Here is an 18,389-nt window from a genome sequence, read left to right as displayed (position 1 = left end):
AAACCATGACTGGGGAAGCCCAGAGAGAGAGGGAGAGAAAGTTCTACAGAGAATCCCTGGGACTTGGAAAAGAGAAGCATCTCCCAGGCATGGTGAGCTCATTCATGCATCTCTTTAGCCAAAGTCCTCACAGGAATTTAAATCTTAGCCAACTTAAAAAGCAAACAAGAGGGACTTCCTTGGTGGTCCAGTGGTTAAGAATTCACCTACCAACACAGAGGACATGGGTTCAATCCCTGGTCCAGGAACTTAGATTCCCACATGCTGCAGGGCAACTAAACCCATGTGCCCTAAATACTGAGCCCACGTGCTGCAACTACTGAAGCCCATGCACCCTAAAGCCTGTTCTCTGCAATGAGAGAAGCCATCGCAATGAGAACCCTGTGCCTCTCAGCCAGAGAGCAGGGCTTGCTCGACAATAGAGAAGCCCCACAATGTAGAGCCCAAGCGCCGCAATGAAGACCCAGTGCAGGCATAAATAAACAAACAAAATGTTTAAAAAGAGAAGACAAGTTCACCCTGCAGTACATGGCCACCCACAAGACGTGATGTGAACTTCACAAAAAGTGTTTCTTTGCCCGAAAAGTCTTCTGTGTCAGATTTAGGAGGTCTCCATTTAAACCACTGGCCCTCCTTTAAACCCAGGGGTCAAAGATGCCCATAATGGTTGGAATACCACTGAAGAGAGGAAATATTTTGTGGACTTGGACTCAAATCCCTCTTTTGCCACTTTTATGACCTTGAGAAATGTACTCATTTCTGAGCCCTGGGCTCTGCATCTAAACAACGGGGGTAAATAACACCTACTCCATTCCATCAATTCTAAAGTATCTTTTTCCTGGCATTTTAGCATCTCCAAAAACTGGATACATTTGGGGGCTTCTGACAAATTGCAATTGTAATTGGCAGCTTTTTTTTCCCAGTGGCACATGAAATAATGGTGCATCTTATGATCAATGGCATCTTAAATTAGTGAAATAGAGTCCTTTACAGGGCTTAAAAATGCAAGTGTGAAAAGATTTTATTCATTATAAACTCTATATGAATGTATTGTATACTTCTTAGAAGCCCAGCCTCCTTAACTGTAAAATGGAGATACCAACTTAATGGAGTTGTTGTAAGGGTCAAGTAAGTTAACACACAGAAAGCGTTCAAAACAGAGTATGGCTCAGGGCAGCAGACCTTAGTATTATTATCATTCCAAGACCTCTGACTCATCTGAAGACGAATTGGTTATTGACCTAGTCCCCAAACATTGAATGTTCTGTGGGTGCCATTAGGGCTCTAGAGTCAAACTCAGTGGATCTGAATACTTGCTCTGCCACTTATTAACTGTGGGCAAAGTCCACAGTTTCATTCAGCTTCTTCTTCGGCATCTGTCAAATGAGAATTACAACAGGAATTGCTTCAAGAAGTGTGTGTATGTGTTAGTTACTTAGTTGTGTCCGACTCTCTGCAACCCCATGGACTGTAGCCTGCCAGGCTCCTCTGTCTATGGAATTCTCCAGGCAGTAATACTGGAGTGGGTAGCTATTCACTTCTCCAGGGGATCTTCCTGACCCAGGAATTGAACCTGGGTCTCGTGCATTGCAGGAAGATTCTTTACCATCTGAGGCCCCAGAGAAGCCCTCAAAAAATGTGGGTGAACCTTAAATGAGAGCCTAGCATGGTGCCTGGCAAGTGGAAGTCCTCAATAAATTTTAGTTACCATCTTTAGTAAGTATTTCTGCTTTGAAAAACTTCTAGTCTAGCTATAGAGATGGCCCAGAGACAGAGAATTACAATACCACAAGTGAAAGGTAACCCCTCTTGATACACAGCCCTTGTATTTGTATAAGTCCTGTCAATGTCCCCTAGCCAAAGACCATCCAGGAACACACCTGAGGTCAAATAGAGTAGGTGCTGCTTCCTGCTATGAGGACACCTGACATCATAAGGAACCATGAAGTGTCTCAGAAAGAGGACATCAGGAAGAGATTGTTCTAGGAGTTGGAGCCATGTTAGCTGATTTGCAGGAGGACTCAAGGAAGTGAATTGGGAGCTATCAGAACATAGGCAAATTTTGTGATTATATTAATTTTGATTTAGTAATCAGGAGGAAAGAAGCAGGGCTAGAGTTGTCATTGAAGAAGAAACAGTAGTCCTTCTTGTTAGCAGTAGAGGGGATCATTTGGTCATTTTGGCAGTTGCATGGTATTTACTTTTATCCCTGTTCGGGCATAATTACAGAGTGGTCTTTTTTCTGTCTTGTTCCATCACATCCATGAAATCCCCCATCTGATGCCGATAGTCCATGAAATTGCTTATGTTCACCAAGGGCACTGGTTGTCTGAGGAGGCCTTACAAATAGCTGAGAAAAGAAGAGAAGTGAAAGGCAAAGGAGAAAAGGAAAGATATACCCATTTGAATGCAGAGTTCCAAAGAATAGTATGGAGAGATAAGAAAGCCTCCCTCAGTGATCAGTGCAAAGAAATAGAGGAAAACAATAGAATGGGAAAGACTAGAGATCTCGTCAAGAAAATTAGAGATACCAAGGGAACATTTCATGCAAAGATGGGCACAATAAAGGACAGAAATGGTATGGACCTGACAGAAGCAGGAGATGTTAAGCAGAGGTTGCAAGAATACACAGAAGAACTATAAAAAAAAATCTTCATGACCCAGATAACCACATTGGTGTCACCTAGAGCCAGACACTGTGGAATGCAAAGTCAAGTGGGCCTTAGGAAGCATCACTACGAACAAAGCTAGTGGAGGGGATGGAACTCCAGCTGAGATATTTCAAATCCTAGAAGATGATGCTGTGAAAGTGCTGCACTCAATATGCCAGCAAATTTGGAAGACTCAGCAGTGGCCATAGGACTGGAAAAGGACAGTTTTCATTCCAATCCCAAAGAAAGGCAATGCCAAAGGATGCTCAAACTGCCACACAATTTCACTCATCTCACACACTAGCAAAGAAATGTTCAAAATTCTCCAAGCCAGGCTTCAACAGTGCATGAACGTGAACCTCTAGATGTTCAGGCTGGACTTAGAAAAGGCAGAAGAACCAGAGATCAAATTGCCAACATCCACTGGATCATTGAAAAAGCAAGAGAGTTCCAGAAAAACATCTATTTCTGCTTTATTGACAATGCCAAAGCCTTTGACAATGTGGATCACAACAAACTGTGGAAAATTCTTCTAAGAAATCTGTATGCAGGTCAAGAAGCAACAGTTAGAACTGGACATCGAACAACAGACTGGTTTCAAATAGGGAAAGAAGTATGTCAAGGCTGTATATTGTCACCCTGCTCATTTAACTTATTATGCAGAGTACATCGTGCGAAATGTTGGACTTGATGAAGCACAAGCTGGAATCAAGATTGCCAGGAGAAATATTAACAACCTCATATATGCAGATGACTCAACCCTTATGGTAGAAAGTGAAGAAGAACTAAAGAGCCTCTTGGTGAAAGTGAAAGAGGAGAGTGAAAAGGTTGACTTAAAACTCAACATTCAAAAAACTAAGATTATGGCATCTGGTCCCAACACTTCACGTCAAATAGATGGGGAAACAATGGAAACAATGAGAGACTATTTTGAGGGGCTCCAAAATCACTACAGATGGTGACTGCAGCCATGAAATTAAAAGATGCTTGCTCCTTGGAAGAAAAACTATGACCAACCTAGACAGCATATTAAAAAGCAGAGACATTACTTTACCAACAAAGGTCCATCTAGTCAAAGCTATGGTTTTTCCAGTAGTTACGTTTGGATATGAAAGTTGGACTATAAAGAAAGCTGAGCACCAAAGAATTGATGCTTTTGAACTGTGGTGTTGGAGAAGACTCTTGAGAGTCTCTTGGACTGCAAGGAGATCCAACCAGTCCATCCTAAAGGAAATCAGTTCTGAATATTTATTGGAAGGACTGATGCTGAAACTGAAACTCCAATACTTTGGCCACCTGACGTGAAGAACTGACTCTTTGGAAAAGACCCTAATGCTGGGAAAGATTGAAGGCAGAGGGAGAAGGGGACAACAGAGGATGAGATGGTTGGACGGCATCACCAACTTGATGGACATGAGTTTGAGCAAGTTCCAGGAGTTGGTGATGGCCAGGGAAGACTGGCGTGCTGCAGTCCACGGGGTCACAAAGTGTCAGACATGACTGAGTGACTGAACTGACCAAGGGCACATCCACTAGCTGTCAGCTGTGGGGTGACCAAGTGTCTCAGTTTGCCTGGACTGAGGAGGCCCCAGACTGAGGGGCTGGGACACAGGACTTTCAGCGCTAAGATGAAAAGTCACAGGCAAATCAGGACACACTGGTCACCCCAGCTCTCAGGGCCGCTGTCTTCTCAGCCCTCACCACTTCTGAGAACACGTCCTGCTGACTACCTGGTTTATACCCTATTGATTGACTCATGTCCACATGTGAGAATGTGCTTTGGAAGCAAAGTCCCAGCTGTATCATTCACTGGTCGCAGGGCTTTGAGCAACGTATTCAATACCTCTGAGTCTCCAACTCCTCCTCTCTGAAATGAGACCGGGACATACTTTGTGTGAGGTATGACATACTTCATGTGACATACTTAATGAGATAATGACTTCAAAAAAATGACTTCTTCAAAAATGCCTCACACATCATACATGCTGCATTGATGCCACACTTCATTCCTCCCTTAACTTCCTCCTCTATCCCATAGGCTCTGTGCCATTTCAAGCAATGGTCTTGGATTACAGATTACATTTTGGGAGCCTCATTTTTAGAGCTCTTAGTATGGTCCCAGATGCCTGTAAACACTTAAAAATTGATTTTAATTATATTATCACTGTTTCTACTCTTCTCTTCAGTATTCCACTTGTGTCTTATGCATCTCTATTGCCTTTTCTCACAGGAAACCTAAACCCATAAGTAAAGGCAATAATAATAACAAACCCTGCGTTTCTAGAACACTTTACAGCTAATAAGATGTTTTCCACCAGAAAATTAAAAACAAAAACCTGATAGGCAAATATTATTACTCTCCTGTTTACAAATTAACAAACTGAGCCTTGGAGAAGCTGTGCGCCTGATTCATGATGACACGCCCAGTGAAGAAACAGAACCAACCTTCTGAATCTCCAGTCTGTATTAAAACAACTTTCCCCCAGGGGCTCAAAACTGGATTCTAATGCATCCCCATTCCTCAACTAGCAGCGGCCCTGGACGGGGCCTCCTGAGCACATGTGGTTATTGGGACAAGCAGCTGTCATTTGTAATTTCCTGTGTTATCCCCCAGAGTCCACAACTTAATTTCACTTTAAATCCAGCATGGCTCTTGCCAGACCCATGAGAAAATCCTATTCGAGATGGAACTGCTGAAATCTGATTCAGAACTCTGCTGGATTTTCATCTGACTATCAATTCTGCTCAGGCCCTGGCAGCTGGGCTCAGCTGGGAATGGATCATTCTAACTTCCTTTGACTTGCCATCACCTGCTCCAATGCCCCAAGAAGGATGCCAAGTGGCCTCATGACTGTTCCCCTTTGGAATCCTTTAAGTGTCTAGGCCTAAGCAGAAATTACAAATAGGGTTTGGTATTTAACTCAGGCTGATTCCAAAATATTTCCCCATCTGGAGCTCTTCCACAGAAAAAGCATTTGCAGTATGTGGGTGCAGGGTGAGGGACTGGAGGGGAGCCAGGAACCATTACAGCTCCGAGTCCCACCAGCAGAAGGTGTGTCAACACAGGCTACCTTCCAGGGTAACCCAAGCCAGTGGAATTTGTTATGGGGCAGAAGGAAGCTAAGTTTGGGGTCAGCAGATCCAAGATCAAACACCAGTTCCCACGTTAACAAGGTGAGTGGCCCCATGGTATGCACTCAGTCTCTTCGAGTATGCGCTCTCCTTTGTAACAAGAAAACAACAATGCCTGGACTGCCCTTCTCTTTACAGCAGTCCTGAGCTAACAGACATAAAACCACTTTAGAAACTGAAAATGGCTGGACAGGCACCAGCTGTTAATATCACGGTGCAGGCTTTCTAAAGTTTGCAATATATTTTTCCAACGAGATTCACTGAGCATTCCAATTCTCTCTGGTCTTTGTTTTTTTTTTCCCCTTTGGATTCCTTTGATCTCCCTGCACAAAGTCAAAGTTAGCCAAAGAACAGATCTGCATTTGTTTCCTAATTCACACAACTATTCAAGGCAGTATCTGATATCCCACCTCACAAAGATAGCCCAAGAAAGTCTGGCTGAAAGGAGGGGAAAATATTTTTCCCTAAAAATTTGCTTTGTGTATTTTGTTTCTCTAATCTTGAAGGAAATTTTACATTCTGTTTCAGAGTGGGGAAAAGAAACAGGAAGATAAGGGAACTTGAAAATTAGAAAGCGAAATTACATCTCTCACACTTAAGGATGATTGAAAAGAGATTATATCTATAAATCACGTACAGTTACTGATAACGTAGAGTCAAGGAGAAGATGTGAATTTACAACACAGAGATAACATCATCAAAGTGATGTTCCAGGTATTTGCAAATCTTTGCTAAGCAAAGATGAATTTACTTATCACAACTCTAGTCAGGCTTCGTCCAGGAAAACAGAGATTTTTAGAAAATATGACCCATTTGTTCTTTACGTACTAATACTGTTTCTCTTTTATTCACACAGGAGTTAATATGTTTCCTGAGAACTGGCTATATCATTTATAAATCATTCACAAAGGACTAAGACTAGGAAAATCCAGAAATGTATTTCTCTCTGTGCTGTCCTTCCAATCTGACCCTGCTTCTGTTCACAGTACCCCATTGTTATATGCTTCCAGCAGAACCTTTTTGTTTTAGAAACTTTCCATTTCATCAGGATGATTGACAGAGGAGCCTAGCTGTGAACAGGTGACAGTCAGGACATGTGCATACATACTAACCACATAGCATGAAATCCTTCTGCAACACTCACCAGCCCACAAACACTGGAATTTAAATTTGGCAGCTGAATCTTGGACTCCCTCCAGAAGATTTCGTTCAGGAAATACCAAAAGTTCTCACCACCGTATAGCAGCTTCACTTTCAAGGTCACACCTCAGCACAAGGGGAACAATGTAGGACCGCAGACAATGCTGCGTGTCAGAAATGGGACACTTTTCAAAGTGACCACAAGATGGCCTCACTGTTCAGACCCACGTTCGTGTTCAGGTTGTAACTTCAGTCCTCAAAGCAGGGTGACGGACACCGAGCTGTGTTTTAAAGATTGCCATCGAAATCACGATCAAGAAGTGGCAGCTTTTCTGTTGTTCTCCGGAAACTTATCAACTTATCTGGAAAATTATCAATAACAACATAAGTATAGAGTCTTCAGTTGAAGAAAATTAAATTTTATACATTTTTCACTCTAATGTTGCAGCTAAATTTTCTGTTCAACAATATATACTTTTATTAAATTTCCTTGGTATCTTGATACAGAGAAATGAATTCACTGATTAATAAGTATATTCCCATGCTTTTTTAAAAACTGATATCCTGAGGACGCTTTGTGTGTGTGTTAGTCACTTAGTCGTGTTCGATTCTTTCCAATCCCATGGATTGTAGCCCTCCAGACTTCTCTGTCCATAGCATTCTCCAGGCAAGAATACTGAAGTGGGTTGCCATTCCCTTCTCCAGGGGAACTTCCCAACCCAGGGATCAAATCCCAGTCTCCTGCATTATAGGCAGATTCTTTACCACCTGAGCCACCAGGGAAGCCCCAAAGACTCTTTAAACACATCATAAATTGGTTCTGCAAAGGGCTGTAAATAGCTTTAGGCTAACAGACAAAATGAGGATGTCCATACCTGCACCTCATCACCACTGAGTATATCTTTTCTTAAAATATATCTTTTTTTAAATCTGTCTTTTGTGTAAGATATTCTCTTCCGGGTCTCCCTACATAATGCACTAGGGTTTGGGTGGAATTTCACAACATTCCATGACACGGAATACGGAATAAACTTAATTGGATAAAGAAGCTTTCAAGGCCAGGGGCAGCATGACAAGAGCTCACAGTCACCCCTCCAGCCCATGCTGAGGCATGCCATAGTCTGCTGGACCAATGCCATATACCTTCTTATATGACAAGAATGAGAGGTCAGCCTTACAGCAATCTGGCTTGGGGGTGCCAGCTATTTACAGGAATTGTCCTGAAATGCCAACTGCCCAGCACCTGGAGACTGCCAAGCCCCCAAGTAAAAATCTAAGTGTTAGTTGCTCACTTTGCGACCAACTCTTGCAACCCCATGAACTGCAGCCTGCCAGGGTCCTCTGTTCATGGTATTCCCAGGCAAGAATACTGGAGTGGATAGTCACTCCCTTCTCCAGGGCTCTGGAGCCCCAAGGACATTTTAATTCAGTCCCTGCCTTCACAAGGGGAGGAAGCCCAAGTTCCTCAAGAAGGTGAGCTTGGGCACTGCCCCTCCAACTGGAGAAAGAGAAAGGCCCTGAGCCCTAGTCAGCCTCTGGCCCACGCAATTTAATTGCCCACTAGGGCTGCCACAGTCTGGAGTGGCTTAAACAACAGAAATGTATTTCTAACAACTCTGAGACTGGAAGTCCAAGATCAAGGTGTTGGCAGATTTTGTTGCCTCTTTCCTTGGTTCCCTTCTCACTGTGTCCTCGTATGGCCTTTCTCTGTGCACACATGTTCCTGGTATCTCTTCCTCTTCCTTTAAGGACCAGTCTTATTGTTAGGGACCAAAGTTTATAACCACATTTAACCTGAATCATCTCCTCAAAGGCCTTTCTCCAAATATAGTTGCATGGCGGTGGGCGGGGAGGGGGGGTGGGCTTCAGCCCTGAATCTTAGTGGAGGATGCAATTCTGTCTACAACACCAGGTAAGCACACAGGGCTATTTGGGACAATCCTGCTCCTTGCATAATACTTAGTCTACTGATTAAGCAAAAAGTGGTATGACATAATAGCTTTTATTTTCATTTCTTTGATTAGCTAATGAAATTATATATCTTCTACATACTATTGGCCAGTTCTATTTATGCACTTTGTCCATTTTTCTTAGGGGATATTAGTGTTTCGCTCTTTAATTTGTCAAAACAAATTGGGGGGCTACACTGAGTCTTAGTTGCAGGGTACAAGCTTAGTTGTCCCATAGCATATGGGATCTCAGTTCCCAGACCAGGGACAGAACCTGAGTCCCCTGCATTGGAAAGCAGATTCCTAACCATTGGACCATCGTGGAATTCCCTGCCAAATATTTTTATAGAGAATGTCTTTTACTCCATTATGGTTACCATGTGTTTTTTTAATTGGATATGTTGATGACATAATTTGTGTGTGCATACTCAGTTGTTAAGTCGTGTCTGACTCTTTGCAACCCCATGGACTGTAACCTACCAGGCTCCTCTGTCCATGCTATTTCCCATGCAAAAGTACTGGAATGGGTTGCCATTTCCCTCTCCATGGGATCTTCCCAATCCAGGGGTGAACCGTGTCTCCTGCAAAGCTGGCAGATTCTTTACCACTGAGCCACCTGACATAATTTGCATTAATATAAAAGGGATTTGTGGATTATCTCATCTGTGTCAACACTCATCCCCTTCCTGGTAGCCTTCAAATGCCTATCAGGGGACACAAGGTTTCCAGAAAAGCTGACTCCACCCCCAACCCTGTGGGGTATAGACCTTGACCAAGTCAACCAGCACAAGTCATGCCCTATGATTGGTACAGGGTGGGCCTGTGACCCAAGTCGGTCCAATCAAAGTACTTTAAATACTGACACAAAGATACCTCTATTCCTAAACAAGGTCAGTGAAGCACATAACCTCAGGAGCTACTGTCAACCACACTGATGAGTCCTTTTAGGATAAAGGTGGAAGCAAAGACAGCAGAGCAGAGAGGAGAGCAACAGGGTGTATTTTCCACAGACTTCACACTTGTCTCAACCTCTCTCACTCTTTGTTTTAGTGACTCACTTGGGTTGAGTTCTCCCAATACATTCAATTTAGCTTCAGTTCAGTTCAGTTCAGTCGCTCAGTCGTGTCCGACTCTTTGTAATCCCATGAATCACGGCACACCAGGCCTTCCTGTCCATCACCAACTCCCAGAGTTCACTCAAACTCACATCCATCGAGTCGGTGATGCCATCCAGCCACCTCATCGTCTGTCGTCCCCTTTTCCTCCTGCCCCCAATCCCTCCCACCATCAGAGTCTTTTCCAATGAGTCAACTCTTTGCATGAGGTGGCCAAAGTATTGGAGCTTCAGCTTTAGCATCAGTCCTTCCAAAGAATACCCAGGACTGATCTCCTTTAGAATGGACTGGTTGGATCTCCTTGCAGTCCAAGGGACTCTCAAGAGTCTTCTCCAACACCACAGTTCAAAAGCATCAATTCTTTGGTGCTCAGCCTTCTTCACAGTCCAACTCTCACATCCATACATGACCACTGGAAAAACCATAGCCTTGACTAGACGGACCTTTGTTGGCAAAGTAATGTCTCTGCTTTTGAATATGCTGTCTAGGTTGGTCATAACTTTCCTTTCAAGGAGTAAGCGTCTTTTCATTTCATGGCTGCAATCACCATCTGCAGTGATTTTGGAGCCCAAAAAAATAAAGTCTAACACTGTTTCTACTGTTTCCCCATCTATTTGCCATGAAGTGATGGGACCAGATGCCATGATCTTAGTTTTCTGAATGTTGAGCTTTAAGCCAACTTTTTCACTCTCCTCTTTCACTTTCATCAAGAGGCTTTTTAGTTCCTCTTCACTTTCTGCCATAAGGGTGGTGTCATCTGCATATCTGAGGTTATTGATATTCAATTTAGCTTTCACAGGAACAATTCTTATTTTCCACACTCATATTTCATCAGTGTACACACATGCTTGATTAGATTGCATAAATACAGAAACAAGTACACTTGACATAAACTGGTTTGGAAACGCGTTATTATCTGAGCAAAATTGCCAGAACTACCAGGGTAAAACTTATCATGAGCACTCATCATTCTGTGGTCATCAGTATCTTTTACAGAGAAAATGATGAACTTTTCTTAATCTGATAAATTGATTAAGTGGAGATTGATCAGGTGAATGCAACTGTTTAACTTGTCATTTCACTTAGAAATTTCCCATACGCTTGCACATAAATCTATTCTATAATTTTGTTGTTCATTTATCAGGCCCTAGTGGTAAGGTTATGCTAAGTTTATAGGATGAATTTGATGCTATCATGTATTTCTACATAACTAACAGAGCATAAGAATTTGGTGTTTTTTGAAGAAATGTATTCTTGAATAAAAGTATCAGATCTTAGAATCTCTTCTGGAGGTGACTCTTTTGTAATTTCTTCCAAGGTTACTTTTCTTCCAGATTTTCTACTTTGTGAGTTGGTTTTAGTAATGTGTTTTCTCAGAAAACCATCTACTTCATTAGGAAGCTTCCTAAATATATTACCAAAGAGTCAGACATAACATTCTCTTCTAAATTTTTCAACTGTTAATTGAAGAAATTTTTATGCACACATAAAATGAGACAGAATATGTAATAGAATAGAATATGTAATAGACCTCCACATATCCATTACCCAGCTTTAAAAGTAATCAACATTTTTGCCAATATTCTTTCACTTATTCCTCAACCACCTCTTTAAAATAGAGCCCTATATTTTTTCAGCTTTACTGAAGCATAATTAACAAATAAAATTGTAAGATATCTAAAGTGTACATAATGATGATTTGACACACATACATATTTTGAAAAATTTACCCGAATCTAGTTAATTAACACATCCACCTTACCACATATTTATCTTTTTTCCCTTGATGAGAATCTTCAAGATCTAAAATCTTATCAAATTTCAATTATACAAAACAGTGTTAACAACCACAGTCACCATGTTATACATTAGAACCTCAGAGCTTATTTACCTCATAGCTGAGAAGCACTGTATTGTAAAACAAGTGCCAGCCTTAAATCATTCCATTCATACAAACTTCAGTAATTCTTCCTTTAGAACTTTTTTATTTAAAAGTTTAAACTCTTTTGTGTTTATAAGTTTATCTCATTTCTCATTCAGTTTAAACATTTTTTCTCTTTCTTTCTCTATTTTCCCAAGGTTTTCTTGACAAAGATATTGGTTTCTCAATGTGTTGGGTCTTAGATTAATGTATTAATTCTACAGTTTTTTGTTTTCTAAATCAAAGATTTCTGTTAATAAGTTATTTAATATTTCATTTTTACCACTGCTTTCCTTAGGTTGATTCAATTAGTTTTTCTTAGGTTGAATGTTGCTTTTTTCATAAGAATTCTCTTGAGAATATTAACTTGCTGAACTCAATTTTGGACTCATTCCTTATGATGTACTCATTTCCAATATTTTCTAAATCATTTGTAGTTGTAGTTTTTAAAGTCTACTTCAAACTGTGAAATATTTAAATTGTTTCTTCTTTTCTTCTCATTTCTAAGTGAATGTGAGTTTTTGTTTAGAATGTGTTTGTTAATTTTATCACATTCATTTTCTTCCACCCATCTCCATTGTTATGTCACATATTATAATAACACCAGTTGTGGATGTGACTGGTGATGGAAGTAATGTCTAAAACTGGATAGGAACCTGGAATGTTAGGTCCATGAATCAAGGCAAACTGGAAGTGATCAAACAGGAGATGGCAAGAGTGAACATCGAGATTTTAGGAATCAGTGAACTAAAATGGACTGGATGGGTGAATTTAACTCAGATGACCATTATATCTACTACTGTGGGCAAGAATCCCTTATAAGAAACGGAGTACCCCCTCATAGTCAACAAAAGAGTCTGAAATGCAGTACTTGGGTGAAGTCTCAAAAATGGCAGAATGATCTCTGTTCATTTCCAAGCCAAACCATTCAGTATCACAGTAATCCAAGTCTATGCCCCAACCAGTAATGCTGAAGAAGCTGAAGTTGAACAATTCTATGAAGACCTACAAGACCTTCTAGAACAAACACCCAAAAAAGATGTCCTTTTCATTATAGAGGACTGGAATGCAAAAGTAGGAAGTCAAGAAACACCTGGAATAACAGGCAAATTTGGCCTTGGAGTACAGAATGAAGCAGGGCAAAGACTAATAGAGTTTTGCCAAGAGAATGCACTGGTCATAGCAAACACTCTCTTCTAACAACACAAGAGACGACTCTACACATGGACATCACCAGATGGTCAACACTGAAATCAGATTGATTATGGTCTTTGCAGTCAAAGATGGAGAAGCTCCATACAGTCAGCAAGAACAAGACCGGGAGCTGACTGGCTCAGATCTTGAACTTCTTATTGCCAAATTCAGACTTCAATTGAAGACAGTAGGGAAAACCACTAGGCCATTCAGGTATGACATAAATCAAATCCCTTATGATTATACAGTGGAAGTGAGAAATGGATTCAAGGGATTAGATCTGATAGACACAGTGCCTGAAGAACTATGGACAGAGGTTTGTGACATTGTACAGGAAGCAGTGCTCAAGACCATCTCCAAGAAAAAGAAATGCAAAAAGGCAAAATGGTTGTCTGAGGAGATCTTACAAATAGCTGAGAAAAGAAGAGAAGTGAAAGGCAAAGGAGAAAAGGAAAGATATACCCATTTGAATGCAGAGTTCCAAAGAATAGCAAGGAGAGATAAGAAAGCCTTCTTCAGCAATCAATGCAAAGAAATAGAGGAAAACAACAGAATGGGAAAGACTACAGATCTCTTCAAGAAAATTAGAGATACCAAGTGGACATTTCATGCAAAGATGGGCACAATAAAACAGAAATGGTATGGACCGTTAGAAGCAGAAGATATTAAGAAGAGGTGGCAAGAATACACAGAACTATACAAAAAAGATTCTTCATGACCCAGATAACCACGATGGCATGATCACTCACCTAGAGCCAGACATCCTGGAATGCGAAGTCAAGTGGTCCTTAGGAAGCATCACTATGAACAAAGATTGTGCGGTGACAGAATTCCAGTTGAGCTTGTTTCAAATCCTAAAAGATGATATTGTGAAAGTGCTGCACTCAATATGCCAGCAAATTTGGAAAACTCAGCAGTGGCCACAGGACTGGAAAAGGTCAGTTTTCACTCCAATCCCAAAGTAAAGCAATGCCAAAGAATGTTCAAACTACTGCACAATTGCATCATCTCATACGCTAGCAAGCCAGTCTTCAACAGTATGTGAACCGTGAACTTCCAGATTGCCAGAGTCCAGCTCCAGAAGCCAGGGGATCAGCCTGAAGGGATGAGCTGTGTCCATGAAGAATGACTTAGCCTCTGACTGGAGGTACACATGTTTATTTCAAGCATCAGGTCTTCTTTTATACTTTGACAAAAGCATTAGGTCAGAGGTTTGACATTTTCAGTTCCCCCTCCCCCAGATTTATTGTCTCATTGTTGCCCTTCAAACAGAATTACTGCTTTAGCGATTCTCTCAGAATAGTGTTTAATTGTGATTACATTGTAACTCATGCTTATGTCTGGGCTGCATACCACATTCCTCAGTTTATTTCTTATCTTTCTAAATCCTGCTTGCCCCTAGTATCCTAAGCTCACTGTCTCCTAAAAAGGCTTCTAACTATTATTAATTATTCCTAAACCCTAAACTCAGCAAACTTCCTTTGCCATAAACATTTCCCTCACAAACAGGTCTCAGATAACAATCCTTCCCGTGGCCTCAAACTGTGGCCTACATACTCGTCCTGGGACATTCTTTGTTAAAATCCTTGAACAAATGTCAATGGTTACTTTATAGATTATTTTCTGGGCACAACTGCAGAAGGCTTTGTGCTTTCTCATGCTTCTCTCAAGAACCTTAACATTCTTTCCAGCCAACCCAACCAAAGAAAGGAAAGAACAAGTCAGAATCACAAAACCTAACTCCTTCATCCTGGGACCGTGCCTTTGGGATGAGGAGAGGAGGTTGGGGCTGTGTCTCCATTTTGTCAGTAATGCCTAACGTGGCTTCCAACACCAGATGTTCAAGCTGGTTTTAGAAAAGGCAGAGGAACCAGAGACCAAATTGTCAACATCCGCTGGATCATCGAAAAAGCCAGAGAGTTCCAGAAAAACATCTACTTCTGCTTTATTGACAACGCCAAAGCCTTTGACTATGTGGATCACAACAAACTGTGGAAAATTCTTCAAGAGACAGGAATACCAGACCACCTGACCCACCTCCTGAGAAATCTTTATGCAGGTCAAGAAGCAACAGTTAGAACCAGACATGGAACAATAGACTGGTTCCAAATTGAGAAAGGAGTATGTCAAGGCTGTATATTGTCACCCTGCTTATATGCAGACTACATCATGCAAAATGCTAGGCTGGATGAAGCACAAGCTGGAATCAAGATTGCCAGGAGAAACATTAATAACCTCAGATATGCAGATGACACCACCCTTATGGCAGAAAGCAAGGAAGAGTTAAAGAGCCTCTTGATGAAAGTGAAAGAGGAGAGTGAAAAAGTTGGCTTAAAACTCAACTTTCAGAAAACTAAGATCATGGCATCTATCACTTCATGGCAAATAGATGGGGAAACTATGGAAACAGTAAGAAACTTTATTTTGGGGAGGCTCCAAAATCACTGAAGATGGTGACTGCAGCCAGGAAATTTAAAAATGCTTGCTCCTTGGAAGAAAAGCTATGACAAACCTAGACAGCATATTAAAAGCAGAGACATTACTTTGCCAACAAAGGTCTATCTAGTCAAAGGTATGGTTTTTCTAGTAGTCATGTATGGATGTGAGAGTTGGACTCTAAAAAAGCTGAGCTCCGAAGAATTGATGCTTTTGAACTGTGGTGATGGAAAAGACTCTTAAGAGTCCCTTGGACTGCAAGGAGATCCAACTAGTCCATCCTAAAGGAAATCAGTCCCGAATATTCATTGCAAGGACTGATATTGAAGCTGAAACTCCAATACTTTGGCCACCTGATGCGAAGAGCTGACTCATTTGAAAAGACCTTGATGCTGGGAAAGATTTAAGGCAGGAGAAGGGGAGGACAGAGGATGAGATGGTTGGATAGCATGACCGACTCGATGGGCATGTGTTTGAGCAAACTCCGGGAGTTTGTGATGGCCAGGGAAGCCTGAAGTGCTGCAGTCCACAGGGTCACAAAGAGTTGGACATGACTGAGTGACTGAACTGATACTTTAGGATTCAAATTACATATATTCACTTTAAAGAATGCTAACACATTCCGTTTTGTAAGTGTCTAGAATTAGTCAATCAGTTAGACTTTAATAAACTTCGTCATGCGTGTGTGCAGTCTCCACCAACTCTTTAAAACTAAGATAGTGTAATACTTTAATTCTGTAACTTGCACTTTGAGATATGTTTTGGTCATCTAAACCACATCTTTAAGAAGCTTCTTGCCAGAATGATATCACTAATACATATCTTGAGGTCCTCTCCTCTGATCCTTTATTAATACATAAAATATGGAAGAAAATAACAGCCATGGCCATGTTAACTAGACATTGTGCTCATTTTTAAACAAATACAGATATCAAAGCATTATGTTGGGGGCTTCCCTGGTGACTCAGGGTAAAGAATCTGCCTGCCAATGCAGGAGACACAGGTTTGATCCCCAGTCCAGGAAGATCCCATATGCTGCAGAGCAACTAAGCCTGCGTGCCACAACTGTTGAACCTGTGCTCTAGAGCCCAGAAGCTGCAATTACCGAAGCCCACATGCCTAGAGCCTGTACTCCACAATGAGAGAAGCCACCACAATGAGAAGCTGGTGTACCACAACCAGAGAAAAGCCTTTGCAGCAACAGAGACCCAGCACAGCCAATAAATAAGAAAATAAATTTCTTGAAAAATTATTTTTAAAAATCATTACATTGAACATTTGAAACTAATACAGTTGACCCTTGAAAAACATGGATTTGAACTGCATGTGTCCATCTGTAAATGGATTTCAATAGTAAATGCTACAGTACTACACCCTCCACAACTGGCTGAACCTGTCAATGCAGAACCGTAGGTACAAGGACTTAGAGGATGCAGAAGAATCTCAGATATCAAGGGCCAATTGGAAGTTATACACAGAATTTTCAGAATTTCAATTGTGTGGAGTTTCAGCACCCCTAACACCTGAGTTGTTCAAGGGTCAATGGCATAATGTTGTGTGTCAATTATACCTCAATTTTAATTTTTTTAATTTTATATTTGTTTAAAAACAAAATGAAAAGTCACAGATCCAGTCACCGAGCCCATAGACAGCTTGCCTGGCAGCCAAGAGGAGAGGCTGAGCTGTGCCTAAGGTTGCAGTATCACAGATGATGTGATCAAGGTCACAGGGAGAAGGTTGATATGAAAAAGAAAATACCAGCGAATACCTTTTTCAAGAGAGCTATACGAATGGTATATTTCATAAGCCTTTAAGCATCTATCCTCCTGCTATGCTTACACCTGAAAAACAACCTGGCTGAGCATAAAATTCTCATACCTTCTATCCCCCAAATACATAGTCATCATTCTACTTCCTTCTGCCATTTATCTTTGCAGAAAAGAAGGCTAAGGCCAGTCTGTATGTTTTTCTTTAACAGATTTACAAGGGGGCAAGGGGGACTATCTGGATGCATCTGAGGGTCTTTATCTTTGCATTTCAAAGAATTTGTCCCAGTGTCTAGTACGGCTTCTTTTCATGAATTTTACTGGTATAGACTGAGTCCTTTTCATGCTTATCTGGTTATTGCTGCTATATCAGCCAGTGTTTAATTGTGGAAAACACAACCTACAAGTTTAAGCAGAGAGAGATTCATTACAGGGTATTAAGTTATCTACTGAATTTCCAGGAAGGAAAAAACAGGCTCTAGACCTTCACTGTGCAATATAGGAGCCACATATAGCTACTCAGTACAAGAAAAAGTGATATATCGATATGTGGAAATAAGAGTATTTGGGGATATATTGTATTAAAATATATTACTAAAATTAATGCCACCTATTTCTTTGTACTGCAAGGAGATCCAACTAGTCCATTCTAAAGGAGATCAGTCCTGGGTGTTCATTGGAAGGAGTGATGCTAAAGCTGAAACTGCAATACTTTGGCCACCTCATGCAAAGAGTTGACTCATTGGAAAAGACTCTGATGCTGGGAGGGATTGGGGGCAGGAGGAGAAGGGGACAACAGAGGATGAGATGGCTGGATGGCATCACCGACTTGATGGACATGAGTCTGAGTGAACTCCGGGAGTTGGTGATGGACAGGGAGGCCTGGCGTGCTGCGATTCATGGGGTCGCAAAGAGTCAGACACGACTGAGTGACTGAACTGAACTGATTTCTTTGTACTTCTTTAACCACAGCTACTAGAAAAATGTAGGCTTCCCAGGTGGTGCAGTGGTAAAGAATCCATCTGCCAATGCAGGAGACATGGGTTCAATCCCTGGGTCAGGAGGATCCCCTGGAGCAAGAAATG

The sequence above is a fragment of the Bos mutus genome, chromosome 5, assembly GCF_027580195.1.
Source record: "Bos mutus isolate GX-2022 chromosome 5, NWIPB_WYAK_1.1, whole genome shotgun sequence".
NCBI lineage: Eukaryota > Metazoa > Chordata > Mammalia > Artiodactyla > Bovidae > Bos > Bos mutus.
Note: the sequence above shows the minus strand (reverse complement) of the source record.